The sequence below is a fragment of the Protopterus annectens genome, chromosome 4.part0 (genome assembly GCF_019279795.1).
Source record: "Protopterus annectens isolate FY-2018-M chromosome 4.part0, PAN1.0, whole genome shotgun sequence".
Lineage (NCBI taxonomy): Eukaryota > Metazoa > Chordata > Ceratodontiformes > Protopteridae > Protopterus > Protopterus annectens.
In genome coordinates, this window is record NC_056733.1 from 153,474,822 (window position 1) to 153,496,844 (window position 22,023).

Genomic DNA, 22,023 nt, shown 5'->3' on the forward strand with positions numbered 1-22,023 from the left:
CCCCCATAGTGCCTTTTTTAGGCAAGGCTCAAATTCTAAACCTACCACCCTAGAACACAAAAAGGAAAAAACTAAGGGTAATGCTGCTCAATGCCAGAAGTCTAAATCTCAAAATGCACGCACTCGAGGCCCTTCTCAGTATGGAGAACATCGATGTCTGTGCAGTGACAGAAACCTGGTTCAAGGCTCCTGAGAGCACCCCAGCACTATCAGGTTTTACCTCTTATCATGCGTTCCGCCCCAAAATCCGGACAATACCAAGAAAGGAGGGGGGGGTATCCATATTCATCAAAGACACCCACACCTCAAGACTGGTGGCAATGCACGATGCATCGGAGACCATCCAGGTGCAATTAACCATAGGCAAGACTGCTGTGCAAATTGTAGCATGTTACAGGCCACCCTCACAAACTCAGGAACCTCACATGGCCTTCCTGAAAACACTAGAGGGGATAAATGTATCACCAAACACCATCATACTAGGTGACTTCAATTACCCTAATATAGACTGGGAACACTACTCAAGCCCAAACACCCTAGCCCAAAAGTTCCTGGAATTCATAAACGCAAATGCCATGGAACAACTAGTCACCATCCCCACAAGAGGAGAAAACATACTTGATCTCATCATCACGAACATGGGAGCACAATGTTCAACACCGGAAGTATACCCCTCACTGGTGAGATCAGATCACAAACTAATCTCGCTGGAGGTCCTCATCCCACCCCCACCTGAAATAAAAAAGACCACAGTAAAGAACTTCTCGAACGCCGACTTCACACTTCTAAAGACTAGTGTGGTCTCGTTTATGGCCCCGAGCGACGGAAAACAGTACTCAAGCCGCTGAATCACTTACAAATGCCTTCTACCAGCACCTGCAGGACTGCATGGATAAGGCAATCCCAAGCAAAACAAAGACTCTTTGTACCAAAGGCAAGCGTCCACTCTGGTGGACCCCAGCCATAAACAAACTCTACAACAAAAGGAGGAAGCTACTACAAGATAGAGCAAAATCCTTAAAAGGTAAGACACCCTTGATCACTATAAGTAAAAACTAAGAGCTCTCATAAAATCATCCAAAGCAAATTTTGAGAGAAAAATAGCTAAAGACTCAAAAGACAATCATAAGGCCTTCTTTAGCTATGTTAGAAACCTGGGAGGAAACTCCCAGATATGCTCAGAACTAGTTCAAAATGATGTGAAGATTACTGATCCTACAGACATTGCCAACATACTGGCTGACAGGTTCAGTGCAAACTTCTCCCCCCCAAAACGAGACATATTTATACCACGCGATTGCAGCCCGCCCAACATGACCAACGCCCAAGTGAGAACTGCTCTCTCGAAAGCAAAAAACACAGCATCCATGGGACCTGATGGTGTCCCCGGCTGTGTGCTCCACGAACTCAACGAGGAATTAAACGCACAGCTAGGACAGCTGTTTAATCATAGTCTTACCTCTGGATACGCACTCCAGGAGTGGCGCACTGCAACTGTGGTCCCACTTCACAAAGGCGGTGCCTCCACCGACCCTGGAAATTACCGCCCATTAGCTTGACAAGCCTTATCTGCAAAGCCATGGAGAGGATCATAATGGACCTCATAAATAAAGACATAGGGAATTTGCAGACTTTGGATCCATCCCAGTTTGGCTTTGTCAAAGGCAGATCATGCCTTCTAAACTTGGTTGACTTTTTCAAACAGTCACCAAAGCCATTGATGAGGGAAAGGCAGTCCATACAGCCTACCTCGATCTGGCGAAGGCCTTTGATACAATACCCCACTCGGTATCATTGAAAAACTCATCAGCTTAAATGTTAACCCATACATCACAAGATGGGTTGCAAACTGGCTGAGTGACAGAACCCACAGGGTCAGAGTTGCTGGCGCCATGTCAGACTCAAAGCCTGTCACAAGTGGTGTACCACAGGGCTCAGTCCTGGGCCCACTCTTGTTTGGCATCTACTTTTCCAAAGTACAAGCAAACACAGGAGGGTTATGGCTGACAAAGTTTGCAGATGACTGCAAACTGGGCCATAGTAGAAAACACATCTGACACAGATATCCTTCAGAAGGGTCTCACAGAAACGGATAACTGGTGCCAGAGCCATGGCCTAAAGTTAAATGCCAAAAATGCATAGTCATACCCTTCGGGAAAAACAAGGTTACCCCTAGCTACCAAATAGGTGGCAATCCACTGAGTACAGAAGAAGTTATCAGGGACCTGGGGACCCAGGTTGATAGTAGTCTGTCATTCGACACCCATGTAGCTAAAGTAGTTAGGAAGACCTTCTACATTGCCCACCTTATCATGAAGGGATTCTCATCTAGATCAAGGGAGGTCATAGTCTCCCTATACTCATCACTCATCAGACCAATGATTGAGTACAATGCCCCATTCGAATGTATCTGACCCGACACTTGCAGCAGCTGGAGAGGCCACAAAAGTTCCTCACCAAAAGGATAAAGGGTCTCAAACATCTGTCCTATGCTGCCCGACTGAAAGAACTCCAGCTCTATTCAGTCGCCACCGCTTGCTCAGAGGTGACCTTTGCCTAACATACAAGGCCATGTCAAACCCAGATTTGATGAATATGCTTCACCTCAAAAAATCTAGATCCATCAGAGCCACAAGGGCGGGAGACTTAAACCTCGACACGGCTATTAATAGGACGTGCTGGAGGGATAGATTCATCACCCAAAGACTCCCTATGCTGTGGAATAAAATCCCGGTATATGTGAGACAGAGCACCTCACTGGCCTTGTTCAAGAGAAATCTTGACCAATGGATGGGAGATCGCAGATATACCCCAGGGATTACCTCAGTGTCACTGCTCAACAGAGGCACAGCAAAATAATGGGTATAGTTCCCCATACTAAAGGGGTGGCGTAAGCCACAAAACTATGGGCTAGGCTTGTAAATGCCCTCGGGCAGATAGCCTAGTATGAACCTATGAACCTATGAACCTATGAACCTGCTGTTAACTTTAATCTTTTAATATATGCTCTAGGAGAAGGTTCCAGTATTGTTGATAATAGGAATGTTTATTCATATTCTTTATTAAAAATTTAGGTGTGGATATGTATTTAACAGCCATGTTTCTGAAGCCTAGGTGTCAAACCAGTTTTGGATAATATAAAGTTTAACCAAAGCAAAGAGAGTTCTAAGAATGTGCATTTTTTGTTTCGATAGTTTAAGGGTAGTAATGTTGAGAATAGCAAACTCCCAAGACAGTGTAGATTTTTCATAACCCATTCTTTGTAGTCTAACCTTCAGAGAACACCAAAGTTTATATGAATATTTGCAATGCCACAAAATATGTAAAAGATCAGCTCTTGTAGGAGGGGCACTGAAGCGAGATATCTGGATTAAATGTATTCATTTTCACTGGTGTGTGATAAGCATTATTAATCATTAGTTGTGTATAAATGAGATTTTTAAATGGAGTCAACCTGCGAGCGGATTTGATAGCTTAGGACTTCTGTTTATCTGTGAGCTCATCATTAACATCACACCAGTAATTACAGTAAAGGTGAGCCGACTGATATTTAAGTAAGGTACAGAAATTATATACACTACATGCCATTTTGTTTGTAAGATAAGGTTTTAAGTAATGTGCAGTTGTCAAGACTGGACTGGTTAATATCTGGGATTGTTGTTATAGTAGGTATACGTTTTCTGATTTGCCTTAATATTATTATATAACCTTTGTGTACATTGTAAGTTATTCTTGTTTGCTCTAATGATTGTTCTCTTAGTTTATGGATGTTCCACAGACACCAATCTTTAATAAATGGGTATTTGTCCGGGTTAATCATATTCTTTTTTAATTTAATGTTTGGGTTCAGGTGGATGGGCTGAAACAGGAAAAAAAATGCATGCTTACATTTAAACTCTCGAAGAGGTTTAGCAGTGATCATTTAAATATTGACTGTTATGATAAGTTCAGCTTACATAACTGTACTGTGTTTATCATGTTGATCTATGCTGTAGTAACCTAAGCTTTATGGGTAGACTACCTTAGCTCACTACATTTGAGAGGTGGAAGGAGAAGAGTCTAGGAACCCCTGGAGAATGGTTCTAGCAAAATCTGATCTGGACCTAGAGAAGGAATCAAGCTTACAGTGATTTGTAAAAGTATGTACACAGAACCAAGATGCTGCTTCTACAATACCTCTAGAATCCAGCCCTTTCCAAAAAGCCATAGATGAATCCAAGGCCCTGGTAGAGTGGGCCTTGACTCTGCCTGGAATAGTTTTGTTATGGTGAGTATAACAAAAGGTAATAGCCTTAGACAACCATTTGGAAATAGTCTGTTTTGAAACATATTGCCCCTGTTTCTTATATTCACAAAAAATGAGAAAATGAGCCAAAGATCTGGTAGATATAGTTTGTCAAAATAGCAGCTGAGCTGTCTGTGGACATTTAGGACATAGAAAATTCTTTCTCCCTCATTTTTCGGTTCAGGAAAGAAAACAGGAAGTTGAATACTTTGGCTTAAACTAAACTTGGATACCACTTTAGGCATAAAAACAATTAGTTCTCAAAGAAACACTGTACCTATGGAAAATGAGATAGGGTTGACTCACCATAAGAGCTTGAGTTCAGAGCAATCAGTAAGTGTTATCTTCTCTAACACAAAATTAGGATCCCAAGCGGGGGGGGGTACTAGTTTTCTTGGAGGCCTCTTATGCATAATCCCTTTCAAAAGTCAGAAAGTCCGACTTGGAACAAACCCAATTTTCAGTGGAGGCCCAGGGAGAAATGCTCCAGATGCATGTCTTTGCAATGTGGGAAAAAACGGAGCACCCAGGTGAAACTCACACGAATGCAAGGAGGTCATGCAGTCTCAGCACAGAAGGCACTCCAGCAGAGAATCAAACCAGAGTACCTCTTACTATAAGGTGACAACACTACTGCTGCACCACTGCGCCATCCACATTCATGTGGAAAACCTTAAAAAACAGATCTAAATAAAGATCTAATTTTTTCCTGTGGAGGAAAAGCTCTTTGAACTGCAGAGGGAGCTACAGATTTTTGAATGGTCTCTTGGAGCTTGTCATCCAAGTACAGAAAAAATACGGATACCCTGTAGCTTGCAATGAGCTATAACTGGAGGCAGACACTTTGTGAACACTGTTGGTGCAGTGGATAGTCCAAAAGGTAAGTCACAGAACTGATAATGTGATCCAAATACACAAAACCTTAAGAAACATCTGAAGTCTGGATGAACAGGTATGTGATGAGCAGTTTTTAAGTCTAGTGTTACCCGGAAACTTGAAAGAGGAAGAAGAGGTAAGTTAACAGGTGGTAAAATAATATCAGTTTGAATTTGGGCACTATTACAAACAGGTTTAGGAAAGAAAGATCCAGAAATGGTTTCCATGCATTGTCATTCTTTGGCACTAGGTACACCCTTGAATAAAACCCCTTCTTCATTTGAGGAAGAACTTGTTCTATCACTCCTTGGGACAGCATGGGATGCAGAATAGGTGGAAACAAAAGCATCTGATCTGGAGGATTAGGGCATACCTCTGGGAAAGGAGGAATTTACTCCCACGGTCATCTGTTAGCCTGATGAATGATTTTCAGATCCAATGTGTTTCAAATAATCTGTTGCTAAAGAGAAAAATGGAGATTCAGACTTTCTCAAAGAATAAAGGGGTCAGGGTGGAAGGGGGTCAGAAGTTCTCTTGAACAGTTATTCAGACTTTAAAATAGGCAAACAGCAACAAGGAGAAAATCAGTCCCAATGTAGAAAGAAGCAGGTTAAAATACTTGAGAAACAACAATGGGACAACCACTGCAAAGCATATATATTTAATAAGCAATAAGCAGTAAACAGATAAGCGCTTTCAGAGATGCCTCCTTCATCAGATCAATACAAAAATATAAAATCAGTCTGCATATAAATACACTTGAAAAACCACTTACATTAATTAAAACCTTTAACCAATTAACATTTTCTAGCCTTTAAAATAGGTTTTAAAGGTATAAAACCATTTAAGCCTAGTGGAACATCAGCTCTCAAACCAGCTATCCAGTGAGTTTCTTTAATTTCTGTGGCATTCTTTATATCACCAAATCATCAAATATCCAAAGCCATAAATTTAAAATCATGCTGTGGAAATTCATTAATGTGTTCAGCTACTACACTTCTTTGCACATTTCTCCGTATATCACCCAAATGCTGTAAAATACGTTCCTTTAACATTCTATTGGTTTTACCAACATAAAAAGAAGTGCATTCTGAACAAGTTGCTATATAAGTCACATTTTTAGTAGAACAGCATACATAGTGTGAACACTTGCATATCCTTTTAGTAACAGGATGCTCAAACACATTATCAGTCTTAATATACCTGCATGCCTTACATCTTTATAAAGTTATTCAGACTTGTTGGACTGTCTCTGGTTTTGGGAGATCTGAGACTTCCTTTTGGAACTCCTTGCCATTTCTTCCTAAACGTCTGGTTACTTTAATTTTGATGAGACTGTTTAACTGGATGAGGAGATAAAAAATTTATTGGACAATCTGGAAAAGGAGGACTGAAAATCTTACAGATTCCATGGATCAACTTGCCCCTTTCATCACAGTTTTTGATCACCTCTGCAGCAGATGAACCAAACACTAAATCAACATCCAAGGGAAAATTTATCTCATTCTTAGCATCATCTGGGAGGATCTGAGAATGCAGCCTCAAAACTGTACTAGTGGGCATAGCCCTGGAAGAAGTATCAGCTGACTCATACACACACTGTAAACAATGAATAGTGTGACCTGTTTGATGGAAGAATCTTGAGTTATTTAAAGCAGATTATCCTCACAGAAAGAAGCATCAGATAAATCATTCCTCATACTTTCACAGTTTGTCAGAACAAACCTTCTATGATCCCATGAACATATGAGCCTGACAATTCAAAATTCTGAAAATCAGAGTTGCAGAAGTGTGAACTTTTCCCTTGCCGATCAATAGGTTTCTGCATTCTTATCAGAAAGAGTAGGATTGGAATTAACTAAGTGCTTAGCAGCAGTGGGATAAGCTAAGGCTATAGCTGCTGGGAATAGTGTATAAAAATTTAAAAAAATAAGGAACTTTATATCTGCCTTTTTAGGGGCAACTACCTGCCTATCAGAAAAATTGCAGGCAGTAACACACACACACACATCCTTAAAGCAGACAGAACAGGAGGACTGTGTGCAGGTTCTGTAAAATCCTTCTATATCAACTCATAGTATTTTCTGAAGGACTGAGCAATGTCACGTGTTCTCCTAACGGAAACACTGGCCCATTCTAACAATAGTCTCAGAGAAAGAACCCCCCCCCCCCCCCCGCCCAACACACACAGGAAGAATCACAAACTCAGCTCTAACCTTAGTCTGAAACAGAAAATTGAGGAAAAACACTATGTCTGTCCCTGTCTCTTCCTATTCAAACTCAGAATATCTTCAGAAAAACAAGAATTTCTCTTTCTTTTACCAGAAACTACTTTACAAGAAGGATCACTATCCTGAATTAAACCCAGAGTCATAAGCAGTAAACAACTCCTATTCAAAGGAATGTTAGAAATAGTAGATACATGCCTAAATACTTCATTCTTAAATTTTCAGGGTCTACTTATTAGTTTTCCCTCAAATGTTTGGCAGTGCTCTGTAGACTCAGACACCTTCAGTGACATTTTGTCTGTAAAAGGAATATATAAGGAAACAGCTCCAGTACTTAGTAATAATGGTCATCCATCGTGGCATGTCTAAAAGTCAGTTCCCTGTGCTTTCTCCTATTAACCTGGTGAACTTGGGCATTCTGAGGCAGTGTAGCAACTACCTCATGTACACAGGCAAGCCTCTACTCTTACCTCCCAACACTCTGACTTGTGAGAGATGCATTTAATATCCAATTTGGAAGCCATGCACTCTCAAGCCAAGATCGGAATAGCTGGACAAGAGGAGAAGGTCAACACCTGCACCAAACCACATGTAACACATAGCCTCCAGAACACCCACCATCACAGCTCTCACATACAAACACAAATCACACACCCACCTTCGTGAAGCCTCTCAATACAAATCTACCCAAACAGCAGAGACCGCCAAGGCAGAAACACACTTGATCACCACAACACGGCACAAGACACATAGCTCACCTACACAGTGTGCCCCTCAACCTAAGCCCCTAAAGCAAAACAACATGCCCAATACACTAATCATAGGTGACTCGATAGTGAGGCACACTGATGTCCCACTCACTAGGATGAATAAGGAGAAGGTAACAATCAGCTGTCTATCAGATGCTAGAATCCGACACATAGCACATGCACTCAGGTCACTCCACAACAAGTACAAGTATGACTCTGTCACTGTCCATGTGGGTGTGAATGACCTGAGATGCACCTCCCTGGAGTACAAGAAATGAGACATGGAGGAGCTCTCGGATTATGTGGCCCAGGCAGGTATGACCCTAGCCCTGAGCAGCATCCTACCATCACCCAGAATAATACTGCAGTACAAGCAGAAAATGATTGACTTCAACAATTGGCTAAGTTTCTGGTGTCATTCTAAGGGGACCCAGTATTTGTCTGCTTGGGATGACATGACTGACAGATCTTGATGCTTTTCCAGAGATGCCCTGCATCTGTCACCCCTGGGTTTCCAGATACTGGCTAAGGCTGTTGCCACCCCTATACTGCCATTTTTAGGCGATGTTCCAAAGACCAAATTACCACTGTAACAGCTATAAATAAATGCAATGTGAGGGTCATGTTGGTCAATGCTAGAAGTCTAAATCTCAAGATGCACTTGCTCAAAGCACTTCTCAAATGGAGAACATCAACATTTCTGCTGTAACGGAGACCTGGTTTAATGTAGCAGAAAGCACACCTGCACTACCAGGCTATAACTCATTCCACACCTCTCGGCCCCATAACATGAACCGAAACTTCAAAGGTGGTGATGTCTCCATATTCATAAAGGATATGCACACATCCAGACTAGTAGCCCAGCATAACCCATCTGAGATACTTCAGGTACAACTAACATTGGGTAAGATGGTGATTCAGGTAGTAGTCTGCTATAGGTCCCCAACCATGTCCCAAGACACTCACAATACATTCCTAAGCACCTTGGAAGGTATTAGGGTCCAACCCAACACTCTCATATTAGGTTACTTCAACTACCCCTCCATTAACTGGCAAAACTACTCATGCACCAGTACACTGGCCCAATGCTTCCTGGAATTCATCAATTCAAATGCCCTGGACCAGCTCATTCTTAGCCCTGCTAGAGGAAGCAACATCCTTGACCTGGTTATTACAAACATGGGCAACCATTGCTCTACACCAATAGTCAATTCCTCCCTGGTTAGATCCGAACACAAACTAATCACCATGGAAATCCACATCTCACCCCAACCCCCCGCAAAGGTGTCCACCATGAAAAACTTCTCCAAAGCTGACTTTGGGCTCCTAAAAACAGAGGTGGCTAACTTCACAGCACCTATGTCAATGGAAAATAGTTGCATGACTGCCAAATCATACACCAATGCACTGTATGAACACATTCATAAATGCACGGAACTAGCCATAGGAAGCCAATCTGGTGGTCCCCTGCCATTAATAAACTCTACAACAGAAGGAAGAAACTGTTGAAGAAAAATGTGAAGTCCAAGACTGGAAAAACTCCCTTATTACCCTCAACAAAAAGTTGAGATCCCTCATCAAAACCTCTAAAGCCAGCTATGAATTGTGGTAGACAGTAAAAACAACCACAAAGCCTTCTATAGTTATATCAAGAATCTCCACGGCAATACCCAGGTTTGCTCTGAGTTACTGCACAATGGTACCGACTATACTGAGCCAACAGATATTGCCAACATACCCCTCTCTCCCCCCCCTAAAGGACCAGTCACAATACCGGAGGAATGCCAGGCACCCAGCATTAGTGCAGCACAGGTTAAAGGTGCATTGTCCAAGGCCAAAAATACAGCTTCCATGGGACCCGACAATATCCTTGGATATGGTCTACATGAACTACAAAGTGAACTGGCACCACATTTGTGTGCCTGTTCAATCACAACCTCACCTCAGGCTTTGTCCCTACCGAATGGTGCACTGCTAGTGTCATCCCACTCCATAAATGGGGAGTGACTACACACCCTAGGAATTATCACCCCATTAGCTTGATGAGTCTGATATGTAAGGCTATGGAGCGCATCATCATGAACCTAATTAACAAGGATTTAGGGAATCTCCAAACTCTAGATCCCATGTAATCTGGTTTTGTGAAAGGTAGATCATGCCTGCTCAACCTGGTTGACTTCTTTGAGTCAGTCACCAGAGCTGTGGGTGAGGGCAAGGCAGTTCATACAGCCTACCTCAATATGGCCATGGCCTTTGATACCATTCCCCACTCAGGAATTATTGATAAACTCACCAAACTAGGCATCAACCCCTATATCACAAGGTGGGCTGCAAATTGGCTCAAAGACAGAACCCACAGTGTGAAAATAGCGGACTCCAAGTCAGACTGCCGACCAGTCACGAGTGGAGTCCCACAGGGATCGTTCCTCAGTCTTCTCCTGTTTGGCCTCTACTTCTCAGAAGTACAGGCCAACACAGAGGTCCTCTGGCTGACCAAGTTCACAGACGACTGTAAGCTGGGAGCCCTTATTAACTCCCCAAGTGATGTAGGCACATCCTACAGAAAGGCCTCACTGAGACCAATGACTGGTGCTCCAGAGACCTCAACCTCATTACCACAATCAACAGAACATGCTGGAGGGGCAGATTCATAACCTAGAGACTGCCCATGCTATGGAATAGACTTCCTATACATGTCAAGCAGAGCACCTCACTGGCCCTCTTCAAGAGAAATCTTGATGAGTGGATGGGAAATAGAAAGTTCACCCCAGGGATATCTCCAGTGGCTCTACTTGATAGAAACACTGGGAACTAACGTTGGGCAGCACAACGCCAGGGCACGTATATGGGCTAGGCTTGTAAAGGCTCCAGGACCATTAGCCTAGTACACAGCTATGAACTAATGGCAACAGCTGCTTCCTCAGGAATTACCACAGCATTCTGACATAACAAAGAAACTTTTTGCTGTTCCCTCTCCTAGTACCAACAAGTGTGGCTCTCCCTTGCCCACTGAGGGGGACCAAAATAGCCAAAGAGGATGTGGCAAACCCCCTGTCCATACTGACTGCAGGTGCTACACCACAGGGATGTGGGGTAAAAGATGAGTGGTCTGAGGTACAACAAATTTCCATAGCAGAGTCACTCACCTGTGGCTGCGGCAAATTGCTAGACTGCTGTGGTGGCAAAGGTCTTTGCTTACCTTTTTCTTGTTGTGGCTTAAAGAAGGACAGACTGTGGGTACTGGTAGTTTATTCCATGGTCAAGCCAAAATGGTGCCTCTTTCCTGGGGAAGACAAGCAGCAACTGTGGGTAAACATTACCAGTCCACAAAAGTTACTTTTTTGATAGGAAAAACACAGTAAAAGCTCCTTAGAACACTAAGTCAGCACCACAAAAAAATAAACACAATCACTCCACAGAGAAAATATGTTTAAACTACTTTTAAATTGACAGAAAAAAATGAGGACCCCATTTAAAAGTACAATACAGTCTTGAGACAGTCCATTTAACAATATTCCTGGTTTAAAAATAACTTTCCTGAACAGGAAAGTAATAAAACATCAACAAAATTAATAAAATTTCCCCCCAAATGGAACTTATCTGCTCAGCAAAAGAGCAGCACAAGCCAACAGTTGATCCTCAAAAGCCTTAGAGGAGAGCACACTTCGGCAGCAGTGAAGCTCTGAAAGGCTTTGTGCCCATACTTGTCTTTTTGTCAGCTGAGCTTGAGCTGCTTGACAATTTGGACATATAGAGGGTGCCCTGTAGCTTTGGAAGATGGCCAACAGGATATAACCTCATATAGCTAAGGCTACTGCAGCAGTGATCAATATGATGAACATCAAAATATTGCAATAGTACAAGAACCCAAACAAGGAAAATGAGATATTTCCAATCTTTCTGCAAAATATAAAGCAATACATGACTGGTAGAAATTAGTGCTTTTATTCCTTCAATATAATGGTGTTTCATCAGTTTGTACCTAGATTAAAAACTCCGTCTTTATTATTATTATTTTTTATTATTTGCAGTTGGTTTACCAGGATAGTCCACTGGGTCAAGATGAACCCGTTTTCAATGGAGTCCTGGGGAGAAAAGCTCCAGACATTTTAGGTTACAATAGGTTCTTAGACATGTTAAGACAATGTAAAAAAAATTGAGTAGGCAATACAGATAATAAACAAACAATTACAATTAATTCAACAAGAGTTAAAACTTATATGAGAGGCAGATTAAACAGGATTTTACAATTAAAAATAAGAAGTCATTACATATTGAGTCCTACACTTGTGAGGTATAGTGTAGTATATTCTTGCAGATACTATAGTAATAATAATATAAGAGTTAGGAGAAATATTAGAGTGAAATCAAGGGTATAAGTAGGAGAAAGGAAAGGAAAAGGAAATAAAAAGGAATACCCAGTATTAGTTATGAGGGGTGGGAGCAAGAGCATTCCCACTGAGATAGAAGATGTGAGTGAAGAGATTTTTTGAAAGTAGAATGGTTAGAGGTGATACGGATAGATGGAGGTAGGGAGTTCCAGAGTCGAGCTAGGCCATGTGATAGAAGGTATTTGCCAGGGGGACGGGTTGGTTTATACACTTCTAATAGATTTTGGTTGTTAGACCTTAATATTCTGTCAGGTCTGTGCATTTTAAATACAGAAGACAGGGAGGGACAGAGGGAGGGGTTGAGAATAAGCTTATGTGCAAGGGATAGTTGAGTATAGGTGAGATGACTGGGTAGTTCTAGCCATTTTAATTGTTGGAGAGAGGAACAGTGGTGGGTTGAGGACTTTTGGCTGGTAGTGAATTTTGCAATTTTATTGTAGCAGGAGGAAAGTTGAGTTTTCAGGGAGGTTTGTAGATTAGTTAGAAGTGGAGCTCCGTAGAGAAGGGATGGAATTAAAAAGGAAGTAGAGAGAGTGATTTTAGTGGCCGTTGTAAGATAGTGATTTTGTCGATAGAGCATCCCTAGTTTTTGATGAGTTTTTTTGATATTTATTTGTAGATGGGAGTTGAATTTTAGTTGGTTATCAATTTGGACTCCTAGTAGTTTTGTCTCTGTCACCATTTCTAGTTGAGTGTTATTCTGACTGTTGATAGAGAATGTGTTTGTATTAAAAGTGTTGACTTTAGTGGGGGTGAATATCATTAATTTGGTTTTAGAGGTGTTGAGTGCTAGGTGATTTGTTTTCATCCATTGTTCAGTGGTAGAAAAAGCATCCTGAGTTAGCGTTAGGAGTGTTGGGATAGATATGGCAGTGCAGATAATGGTAGAATCATCTGCATATTGGATGATGTTGGAAAAAGGGTTTGCCTTGTGGAAATCATTTATGAATATGTTGAAGAGTAGTGGACCTAATATGGAGCCTTGGGGGACTCCAGTTGGGGTGTTAAGGAATGAGGAGGTTGCCTTTTTCCATTTTACTGCTTGATATCTGTTGGATAAGTAGCTGGAGAACCAGTTTATTGATGGGGGAGATAGGTTAAGTTTTGAGAGTTTGGTTAGAAGCAGGTTATGTGATATAGTATCAAATGCTTTAGAGAGGTTGAGTAGAAGGGTAGAGACAATAAGGCCAGAGTCCCTGGCTTTATTTACAGTTTCGAGGAAAGAGAGGAGAGCTGTCATAGTGCTGTGATTTGGTCTGAATCCGTGTTGTGTGGGAGATAGTAGGTGATTATCTATGAGATATGGTAGGAGTTGAAGCTGGATACACTTTTCAAGGAGTTTAGAGATGGGGGACAGGATAGCAATGGGACAGAAGTTAGTAACACTGTTATTATTGCCACCTTTATGTAAAGGTATGATAAAGGCCTTTTTCCAGATTTGGGGAACTATGCTTTCTTGGATTGAGCGATTGATTAGTATGCTAATGGGGTATGCAATTGCTTCAGCAGCTATGCTAAGAAAGTAGGAAGGGATATCATCAGGGGCATTGGTACATGGTTTTAGTTTCTGGAGGAGTTTTGTATGGTAGAAGTGGGTATAGGTTTTAATGAGAATGGAGTAGAGTGTGGAGAGGGGGTGTTGTGGGGTGAAGATGGTGAGGAGGAAGAGGTTGTAGGAGAGGGGGTGGATGGTAAAGGGGGTGAAGAAGGTGAGGAGGAAGAGGTAGTAGGAGAGGGGATGGATGGTAAAGGGGGTGAGGAAGATGAGGAGGAAATGAGAGTAGGAGAGGAGGTGGATGGGAAAGATTTAGTAGCTATGGGTAGAGGAGAGGTAGTAGTGCTGGGTGGAGTGTTGGTGGGGGGGAAAGGAGGAGAGTTTGAGAGTGTGTTGTTAGAGAAGGAAGAAGTTAATTTGGAGATAGATTCAATGAAAAAAGAGTCGAATTGAGTAGCTAAGTCGATATCTGGAGCATTAGGGTCTGGGGTGGGGGAAACAGGCTTACTGGGATTAAGTAGGGTGGAGATGCCTTTCCAGAATTTCTGAGGATTTGTTTTGTTATTGCTTTGGAGAATGGAGAAGAAATTTTGTCGATCAGAGATGATCAGCTTTTTTACCCTGTTTCTAAGTGTTTTATATTCGTTGTGAGTGAGGGGGGTCTTATTTTTCTGGTACTTTGTCCAGGCTTTATCTCTTTGCTTCATTGTTGCTAGTGTATTTTGGTAAGCCAGGGGCGGTTTTGGTTTTTATTCTTTTAGTTCTTAGAGGAGCATGGAAGTCTAGTAGTTTTAAGAATGTGGTGTTGAAGTGGGCAACAGCATTATCTAAGGGTAGTATTTTTAGACAATTCCAGTTTATTGCTTTTAGGGAGTTATTAAAGGTAGATGGGTTAAAGTTTTTATGATTACGGATTGTAATATAGTTTTGGGTGCGGTGTGGGAGTAGGGGGAGCCATTGAGTGAAAGTGGGTATGTGGTCACCAAGTGGATCTGGAAGAGTTCCACTGCTGGCAAAGTAGTGGGGATGTGAGACTAAGATCCAGTCCAGGATACTGCCACTGGAGAGGTTTTTTGTTTGGTGTGTTATAGAGGTAATTAGTTGTGTCAAATTATGTAAGTTAATGTTAAGTGGGTTGATGGGAGACTGAATGGCAGCCCAGTTAATATTCATGTCCCCTAAGATTATTGTTTCATAGCTAATGTTGTTGGTAAGCCAGAAGAGTATGTCTTCGAGTGTGGAAATATTATCTCCTGGGGGGATGTAGAGTGTGGCTATACATATATATTTGTGTTTATTAACTTGAAGTAGTGTTAAGAGTAGTTCAGCGTTATTAAATTGAGGAGTAGGTTTGTTATAGGGAGTAATTGACAGGGAGATTGAGTAGAGGAGAGCTACTCCCTCCCCCTTTTTTTGTGAGACCTATCTCTTCTGATAATAGAATAGTTTGGTGGGAGTATTTCTGAGTCTTTTATGTGGGGTTTTAACCATGTTTCTGATATGGATAGGATGTCAGGTTTATGGTGTGTTAGCCAGGCATGCAGGTTTGGGATTTTGTTAACTATACTTTGAGAGTTTAGGGCAGTGAGTAGTATGGATTTGTCTTTAATTGTTGAGGTGGAGGGGCCAGGGTTAGGATGGATATCGCCTGATAAAAGGTTGGAAATGGAATATATATTATATTTGAGTTGGTGAAGTATATGCACAGTTTACATATAACAAATGGTAAATCATATTATTTAAAATAGCCAACAAAATTTTTACAAAACCACAAGTCATAAACAGTTGATATTTCATAAAAATCAGTGCATTTATTATGAAAAAGATGCATTTACATATGACATAAACCAGGAAATAAAATATCTTAAACACATTAATAGAGAGTAGAAAGCAGAATGATTAATCTTTTAGTAATATTTTACATTAAATATTCATAGGTTCATAGGTAGGTACTAGGCTATTGGCTCTAGGGCCTATACAAGCATAGCCATATGGGTTTCCCTGTCTATCAGCACTTACAAAAATGTATTTTCCTGCACCCCTGTCAAGCAGAGCCACCAAAGTGATCCCCGGGGCAAATTTCCAATTGCCCATATAATTGTCAAGATTTTTCTTAAAGAGGGCCAAAGAGGTGCTCTGCTTGACCTGAATAGGTAGTCTGTTCCAAAGTATGGGAAGTCTCTGGGACAAGAACCTAGCCCTCCAGCAAGTGTTGTTTATTGGTTGACAAGGTTTAGGTCCCTGGGGCATGTGGCTTGGATGGATTGGGATTTCTTTAAGTGAAGCAGGTCCAACATTTGTGGGTTTGACATGGCCTTGTATGTTAGGCAGAGATCACCTCTGAGTAGGCGATATGAAACAGAGTAGAGCTGGAGTTTTTTGAGGTGGTCTGCATAGGGTAGATGTTTTAGGCCAGTGATCCTCTTTGTGAGGTATTTCCATGGCCTTTCCAGCTGTTGCATATGTTTTGTGAGGTACATACCAAATGAGGCGTTGTATTCTAGAATATGTCTAATGAGGGATGAGTAGATGGGAACAATGACCTCCTTTTTTTCTAGATGAGAAGCCTTTTGTAATTAGGTGAGCCACATAGAAAGATTTTCTGACTACTGTGGCAATGTGTTTATCAAAGGAGAGACCACTGTCCACCTGTGTCCCAAGGTCTCTTATCACACTTTCAGTGTTAAGTGGGCTACCAACTATGTGGTAGTTCAAGGGCACTTGTTTTTTTTTCCAAAGGGGATGACTATGCATTTTTTGGCATTGAGCTTGAGGCCATGACTCTGACACCAGGCATCCTTATCAGTGAGGCCCTTTTGTAGATTGTCCACATCCTTTGGGGATTCAATAATGGCTCCCAGCCTGTAGTCGTCTGTGAACTTTGTTAGCCATAGGCCTTCAGTGTTGGCTTGAACTTCAGAGAAGTAGATGCCAAATAAGAGCGGACCTAGGATTGAGCCCTGTGGTACTCCACTTGTCACAAGTCTAGTACTGGATTTGGAGTCAGCTACTTTGATTATGTGGGCTCTGTCAGTAAGCCAGTTTGCAACCCATCTAGTGACATAGGGATTAATACCCAGTTTAGTGAGTCTATCTAAGATTACGGAGTGGGGGATGGTGTCGAAGGCCTTGGTGAGGTACAGATAGGCTGTGTGAACCACCTTACCCTCATCCACGGCTCTGGTGACTGTTTCAAAGAAGTCAATCAGATTTAGGAGACATGATCTACCTTTCACAAACCCAAACTGTGTGGGGTCCAGAGAATGGAGGTTTCCAATGTCCCTGTTTATGAATTCTATGATGATATGTTCCATGGCCTTACAGACCAGACTCGTCAGACTGATTGGGCAATAGTTACTAGGGTCCATGGTGGACCCCCCCTTATGGAGTGGGATAACAGTAGCTGTGCACCATTCAGTGGGCATAAAGCCTGAGGTGAGGCTAAGATTGAACATGGTACATAGGTGGGGTGCCAGTTTGTTTTGCAGTTCATGCAGGACACAGCCCGGGATGCTGTCTGGTCCCAAGGATGCTGTGTTCTTGGCTTTGGCTAGTGAAGTTTTTAACTGTGCAGCCATGATTACCAGGACTTGGCATTCTTCCAGTATTGAGATGGGCCCTTTGGGGGGATGAGAGGGGGGTGAAATTGTCACTGAACCTATCTGCCAGAATGTTGGCAATATCAGTTGGATCAGTATATTTTGCGCCAATGTGCTGTAACTCAGAGCAAATCTGAGTTTTGCAATTGAGGTTCTTGAAATAACTGTAGAATGCCTTGTGGTTGTCTTTAGAATCGGTGGCAATTTTGTTCTTGTAACTAGCTTTGGAGAATTTTATGAGGGATATCAGCTTCTTACTGATGCGAACCAGGGAATTTTTTCAATCCTGGGTTTTTACTCTTTTTTGCAGGAGTTTTTTTCTTCTGTTGTATAGTTTGTTTATGGCCTGGGACCACCAGATTGGCTTTCTTTTTTTGGAAGATAGCATCTTGGTTCTATTTGGGATGGCACGGTCCATGTACAAGTGTGTGTGTTCATGCAATGCATTAGTGAAAGATTCTACGTACTCACTTTCACATTCCATGCACATGGGTGTTGTGAAGTTTGCCACTTCAGTCTTGAGAAGCGTGAAGTTTGCCTTGGAGAAATTTTTTAAGGTGGTTACCTTGGTGGGGGGTGGAGGTAGGATGTGGATGTCTAGGGTGATTTACATTGAGAACCTCCGCGTATGTAGGTGCGTGTTTGGCATTGCTATGTGTGGGTATTGGTGGTAAAGGTTTTGAGGGACTGTGTGTTGAGTGCAGTGTTGAGTGGGTGTTGACCTTCTCCTCTTGACTGACTAGTTCAGTCTTGGTTGGAGAGAGTTTGGCTTCCAGCTTGGCTATATAAGTGCATTCTCGCAGGTTGTAGTGTTGGGTGGTAGGAGGAGAGGGTTGGCTGTGTACATAAGGTAATTGCAACATTGCACCAAGATGCCCAGATTCACCAGAAGGACAGTAGAAAACACTGTCAGCTGACCCTTGGACATGCCTCGATAAGAGCTTATTTAATTTAAGTACTAGAACTGTTTTCCCGCTTACTAGGCAAGGAAGGTAGAGTGCTACAGCAATAGCAATTTAAGGATGATATAGTGCTTACAACTAGCTTTAAGCTATTTCTGGGTACAGAGCCAAGTTAGAGTGCTGATACTTGAGAGACTGACTAGATCTTAGGGGAAAATCTGAAGAGCAGTCCTTCTGGCTCTAGTAATAGATTTTACTGTGGCTCAGTGGTGCTGTGCGAAGCTCAAACCCATGCAAACACGGGTTTTAAAGCAAGAAGTTGAAAGAGCTAGAAGCAGCCCAAAACAGCCAATAGTACAACAAAACTAGAGTTGGAAACCACTCTCCTAGTGATAGATAGGCTGTTCAGAGCTTACCACTGCCACTGATAGAAGAAAGTCTTGCAGCCTATCTCTGCAAGGTCTGGTCCACTCCCAACACAAAACACAGTCCTAAAATCAGCAAATATGAGATCTGGACTATAATGGTTTAAAGAAAAGGTGGGAAACAAGGAGGCAGATAGGATTTTTGTAGTAGTTTTTTTTTTTTTTTTTTGCAGCAATAGGGAGGCAGAAAATGCAGAAGCAAAATACATTTATAAAGCTCTAAAAGGCTAGCGCACTTGAGTGTGTAGCCTGTAACAGTAAATACAATTTAAAACAAACTATCTAGCAAAGTGCAATGTACAAAATCCGGCACAAATGCAGTTAAATAATTTAACACAGTTGTAAAACACGACTTAATCCTGGCTATTAGTTTCAAACAAAATTTGATAGTGATATTCATAGCAGTCCAGAACAGTTTCCAAATCTCCACCTTTTGGGTCTGATTCACAAAGGTTACTGTGAGATGTATATATCTCACAGCAATTATTTCTAATTCAGAGAGATCTATACTACAGCATCCCAACTTGAAAGCACGCAACACTGTCATGGGCTGTCTCTTCACCTCTTCTAAATGCTAATGATGCATTACAGAGGAGAGGAAAATACTAATCAGCCATGTGCTCTCCCATTGAATTGCCTGCAGTAAGGCATTTATGCAGCTGAGTAACTGAGAGAATCACTCTGCTATGTAAACTAGCATACCGCTCTTGGCCACTAATAGTAATGAACATCATCCTGCATGAATGAGGTTAAGTGCTGTGGAGTTTAGCATGCAGGTAGTGTTGGGTGTTTTGTGTGTGTGTGTGTGTGTGTGTGTGTGTGTGTGTGTGTGTGTGTGTGTGGATGGCTGTCATACTTCCATATACACCTAGAATAATGAGCAAAGCCTGCAACATTGGGTAGGGGGAACACTAGATACCAGGTATAACTTCTCGGGCCAGAACGACACCTATACATGACAGGTATGGGCAAGTACTAGACAGCAAGGAAACATTATATAGCATTGTAATGACTGACCCACCACTGCCAACCAGTAATCGAGGAGCCTCAATCCTCATCACTGGCAACAGTGGGGGACTTTCACTGAGAGGATAACAAGTACACACACAGTACTTCCAGATGCAGTTCTCTGCATCAGGTGTTATTTCCCTTAAGAGCACACAGAGACCACAGTCAGTCCAGGGCTGGTTTCTCCCTTTTCCTCCATATCCCCAGTAAGACTCCTCACTGGCACAGCTATAGAGTTGATATCTCAGCTGAATGACTAAGCCAAGACCTCCAACACCCTCTCTGTCCAACCAGTGCTTTGTGTCCCTGCCTAAGTAACTGACACACACACACACTTTGAGGTTTGATTTACACACACACACACACACACACACACAAACACACGGGAAAGGCTGGCACAGGTTTATTAGCTATGCCCCCTTCTGCCCAGAATATAAGGTAGTTCTCACTGCCACCAGTCACTCCTGCCAGCTGCCTTAAGACCTTTAACAAAGGGTATACAATCTTACTGTGTAATATTAATATTAACACAAATGGCAGTTTGACCAAAAACAAGGCTATTAGAAGTGGCCCACACAGTGTCAAATATGCAAGTACTCTCAAAACTTAAATATCTCTACACAGATCAGCCATAATGAAAGGTTTAAATATATTTAATAATAAATAATAAAAGAACAAGACAATACTAAATATATATCCACAGTGACATCAGACTTCAGGGCAGCCACAATAGTGCAGCGGTTAGTGCTGCCACCTCACAGCAAGAGGTTCTCTAGTTCGATCCTCGGCTGGGGTGCCTTCTGTGCGGAGTCTGCATGTCCTCCCTGTGGTCATGTGGGTTTCCTCCAGGTGCTCCGGTTTCCTCCCACATCCCAAAGACATGCTGTAGGTAAGATGGATACTCTAAAGTTGCCCTAGGCATGAGTGCATGCGTGTGTGTGCCTTCCATGGAAGGTTGGGTGCCAAGCTGGCAACTCAGCACCATAAAAACTTCACCACCAATCATGAGTGGACAGGTGATCTGCTGTGGCAACCCTAACCATGAAAAGCCAAAAGAAGAAGAAGTGATATCAGACTTCAAAACCATAGGAAATATTTAAAATAACATTGCAGTACAGACTCACAGAAATAAAGAAAGATATCTAAACTAAGCTTCACTATATTCCTGACTGTATCTAAGAGAATGATACTGCTCCCTAGAAACATACTATTAGAGCAAGGCAAGGCAAATGTGTGGTAAATTGTTCTTGTTGCCAGGTCCAAGACAGAATGCAGAATGTCCTATTTCACTCAGAGACTTCTCAAAATAATATCTAAAATATTACTGCTACTGGGTTAGCTTGAAGAATGACATAATTTCTGGCCATCTGACTTTTAGTTCTTATGTAAATCCCTATTGCTGAAGCTGGCAGTATTTATCAGCCACTTGTAAAATTACTCATACAATTGCTTTTGCTAAGATCTTTGGCAGATGCTGGAAGTCATAAAACAATTGCACTCCTTCATGCTTCCAAAGTAGCAATTAGTTTACCCTAAAGACAATACAGAAAGCTTCCTAGTACAGAGTTTGTCTCTCTAGCTGCATTGAAGCATCTTTAGTGTACCCTATAAAGTAATTTCAGATATTTTTCTAAAGTTATTCTGACTGAGGTTAATCTACTGTATTCCAGTTTCCACTGTCAAAATATATACAAACAGTTACAATAGTGCATGTACATTTCTGTTCTCTTCCAGTAGGGTACACTGTGGATAAATTTTAATCACAGCACTTTACAAATACCTTTTCAATGCAAACTTCTGTCCTAAGCAGTTTTATATTCACATGACATACAGTTCTAATACATTTGTAACACAAGCATCTTGTATAGATTAGTTGGATATTTACAAATGGCATATAATTATTTACAAAATTCCAGCTAGCTGTGCTGGCAGTACCTCCTTTTGTCACAGGCATGACTTAAAGGCACTTAGAAATAAAAAATAAAAATTGTGTGTAGAGCCAACAGACACCAGGGTTGGTGCAATTAACATGCCTTAAAGGCAATAAAAGGGATTCCAACCCTGT

At 41.7% G+C, this 22,023-nt stretch overlaps 1 protein-coding gene across 1 annotated transcript in view; it reads right to left on the reverse strand.

Annotated features, from left to right (window-relative positions):
- DNAH9 (dynein axonemal heavy chain 9) overlaps positions 1–22,023 on the reverse strand; it is a 3,419,770-nt gene that overhangs the window by 1,377,042 nt on the left and 2,020,705 nt on the right. The window lies entirely within an intron of this gene.